General features: G+C 39.0%; 1 long non-coding RNA gene across 1 annotated transcript; it reads right to left on the bottom strand.

Annotated features, from left to right (window-relative positions):
- Positions 1-1,567: 1,567 nt before the first annotated feature.
- Positions 1,568-2,297, bottom strand: LOC143317522 (uncharacterized). Its single transcript, XR_013076667.1, has 3 exons — positions 1,904-2,297; positions 1,710-1,790; positions 1,568-1,616 (listed from the first exon to the last, which is right to left on the bottom strand). It is a non-coding gene; the product is annotated as an uncharacterized LOC143317522 (long non-coding RNA).
- Positions 2,298-3,892: the final 1,595 nt, after the last annotated feature.

Genomic DNA, 3,892 nt, shown 5'->3' with positions numbered 1-3,892 from the left:
GTCTATGAATCCAACTACAATAAGACAATCACAGATGTGGATCCTTACTGCAACAAGACACTCTACATGTTTGCCTTCTGGACCACCAACGTGACTTACATCATAATGGGTCTGATCATTTTCTGCTTCTGCTGCCGTTGCTGTTGTGCCATCATTTGGATGCCGTATGAGATTATGACACAAATATAACAACCTTAAAAAAGCTTAATAAAAGACCACATTGGTGGCGGATGGTGGATTTAATCTGTGTGTCATGTTTGTTTTCATGTGGATATAAAAAAAAAATACAATATGATAATAATAACCTTCTGCCTGGAGTACATCATCTCATATTCTACCTTGAAAGCCACAGCTGTCCTTCAGGTTTTAGTAATATAATCTAAATGTAAAGTCAAATTTCATTATGTGATATCAAAAGAAAAAATACCTCAAGCACCAACATCATATGGTTTATTTGAGATCCATCTTTATCACAGAGGTATTATAATTTACATACAAAATACAAAATATAATAGAGTTGTATGTTTACTCTTATTTTCAAGACAGTATTTTACAACCCTGATTCCAAAAACGCTGAGACGCTGTGTAAAACATAAATGAAACCCAATGTGATCATTTGACATACACTCAACTGAAAACAGTACAAAGACAATATATTTAATGTTTGACCTCACCAGCTTCATTGATTTTTGTAATTATATGCTTATTCTGAGTTTGATGTCAGCAACACGTTTGTATGACACACGTGACACATGATTGGATAAAGGATGTCACTACAGGAACACTTGTTAGTTTGCAAATGATCGCATTCTGTTTTTGTTTACGTTTAACACAGCATGCCAGCTTGTTTGGAATCGGGGTTGTATTACGTAAAAAAAAAAATATGTTTGGCTATTACTTAGAATATTTTCACACTTTATGTAAAGTTACATGTTTTCAGAGAGATAGTCGGGACTACCAATCTGACTGGTGGGCTTAGCTGTGATGTCAGCATGGATTGCTTGAGAGGTTCGCAAGTGCTTTGGCGTGGATGGGCTTATAGAGCAGCGTGAAGCTGGAGGGGCTGAGAAGGCCGTTGCCCTGTGCATCGATGTTTCCCATCAACACGTAGTTTTGACCTGGATAAGTGAGAAACAATGGTCAGAATATAGCGGCTTATATTCAGGACCAAAAAACATTTTGAAAGTGCACAAGATCAATTCAATAGTTGAGTACCAATACCACAATGATGCTCTTTTTTTTCTACTATTTACGTAGTAGTCATTATTTATTACAATAATTACATCCAGCGGGACCCAAACAAAGTCACAACTGCACCCCATAGTCTTTTACTTTATACATTACTTCCTGAAATGACTGGGGCATTTTGGTTAAATATAGAATCACATCATTTGCATACACTCAGGAATAGACGAAGGCTGTAAATACGGAAAGGTGTACTGTACCTTTGATTAAGCCAGGGCATCTTTTGCACTCAGAGGTGAGTGTGACCGACTTGACGGGCCCTGATTTGGTGATATTCAGGCGTCCTGTCTTATAGGCCTTGATTAGGAACACTTCAACTGTTGCTGAGCCACTCGGACCAGGGGTCAAAGATGTGACCTTACCAGTGATCACTGACAGAGAGAGAAATATAAGAACAAAATTAGGATGTAAAGAAATAGAGAGGAAGTTTGATGAGGATGAGGGGGGCAGGTGATGTGACTCACCGAAGTCATGAGGACAGAAGCTGGATTGGAGAGTTCCTGTCCTCTTACAGGCTTGTGTACACTGTGGGTTCAGTGGTAAAGCTGAAAAAAACACACATGGCAATAAACACAAACAAATGATCAGCACATTGACTTACACTTGCATGAATGCAAACAGCAGGTAGTTGATATCAAAATCAATTAATTCATCTCACGTTTCTTGTTCACAAGAGGCTTCTTCGTCACTGTCTTGCTTACTCCAGGTTTGGGTGTCACGCTGGGTTTAATCTTCGGTGTGACTGTTGCTTTAACTCCACTCTTAGAGGTTGGCCTTGCTGGTTTAACACTAGGTTTTAAAGTGGGCTTGGTCTTCAGTGCAGGCTTACGTGTGGGTTTAGTCTTAATGCTTGGTTTGAGCGTTGGTTTAATAATCTTAGGTTTGGGTGTAGATTTAGGTTTAAATCCAGGTTTAGGTGTAGGCTTTTTCACAGGTGCTTTAGGCGTGGGTTTAGCTAGCTTGGGTTTAGGTGTGGGCTTGACTGCAGGCTTGACGATAGGTCTGCGTGGTGGAGGTCTCGGTGGTTTCTTCACCAGTGGTCTTTTGGATGGTTTTGGGGTGGGTTTGGGCTGAAGGCTGGGTCTACGATCAAATATTAACACCTCTCATTATAACGCAATACTGTTCAACAGCACCTCAGCTCCAATGTAATCATGCAAATGAAGTCTGAAATCTTTGTTTCAGCCATCATTGGTATAAAGCCAGAATCTGTGACTGTGGATGTGAATCTTTTTCTGGGTCTCTTTTTTTGTCCAGGTCATGTGTGGGTTTACTCTATTTACCAGCCCTTCAATACAGCTTTGGAGCCCTCCTGTAACAAGACACTGTACCTGTTTTCCTTCTGGAGCATCATCGCAGTCTACATCCTCCTGGGCATTTCCCTGCTGGCCGGCTTCTTTTATCTCGTCTACTTGCGCACGTCTGTCCAAGCCAACGCCAACGCTGCTGTGTAGAGACGAATGAATGAGGACGCAGGAAACATCTCATTACAACTACTACTGATAATAATAACAAGAAACTTTTTTTGTGTTTTGTGTTACACTTTTCTTAACAGTGTTACAAAGTTCTTCACAATTGGTTAAAAGAATAATTATAAAACAGCATAAAATTGACACAGAGATAAAAGCTTTTCTCGCAGCAACACTTTGGACAGCCCTGTTTAAATCCTCAAAGGATAAGAAGAATACATTTTTTGAAAATTAACTAAAGTTGAAAGAATCAATCATCAAAAAACAGGCTAGAGTCAAATTTCTAGCAGTCTAGCAAGAATTGGGTTGTTGTAACACGATCACTTCTATTTTATCGTCATTGAGTTTGCGGAAGTCTTAAGAAGTCCAGAAACTGATATCAGAAAAGCAGGCCATACGTTGGGTTAGGCTGCTACAATTAGTGGATTTTAACGGGGCATGTAACAGGGTGTCGTCAGCATAGCAATGGTACTGTACTTTATGTTTAATAATGACCTGACTCAATGGCAGCATATGAATGTAGAACAGAAATGGACCCAGGTTTGATCCTTGAGGAACGCCATCAGTGAAATGGAAGATGAGGACTATCCAACAACAGCGGAAAAGGTTCGATTAGACAGATTGGAACTTTTCTCAATTGAGAGCAGAAGATTTCAGAGAAACCCAAGTTTCAAGATGGAGAAGGAGGATGGACTGATCTAATGTGGCAAAAACAACAGAACAGTTCAAAACAAAGTATGACCTGTGGTTGACCTTTCTCTTGAAGTTTTCAGAGTATGGGACACTTTCTTCATCAAATGAACCCTTTCTAGTGTTAAGACCATGTCAAGTTAATGTTCTGCTTTGTTTCTAACATTTCTGATGGTTCACTGTTTGGTTTGCATGTTATAACATTTAATTACAACACTAAAATGTATGAGATTAGTTTAATTTCCATCAGTTGTATAATAAATATTAAACACTTCATATCAATTGTTATCTTATTTTTTTTTTTGATACAGTCAAATATATGTTGTATTTTGTCATCTGAGGAATCAATTAAAAGAGAAAAGCAAGCAGAAATGTGGGAACTCTGTCGGAACAGCAACTGTGTTTCTGTTAAGCAGCTAGCTTAGCTCGGGATGTTGTTAAAAACTGCCTTTCTAATGAGACATCATTGGAGGTTGTCTCTCCATGAG

Source organism: Chaetodon auriga, chromosome 24, assembly GCF_051107435.1.
Source record: "Chaetodon auriga isolate fChaAug3 chromosome 24, fChaAug3.hap1, whole genome shotgun sequence".
Lineage (NCBI taxonomy): Eukaryota > Metazoa > Chordata > Actinopteri > Chaetodontiformes > Chaetodontidae > Chaetodon > Chaetodon auriga.
This window is presented reverse-complemented; position numbering and strand designations above follow the sequence as displayed.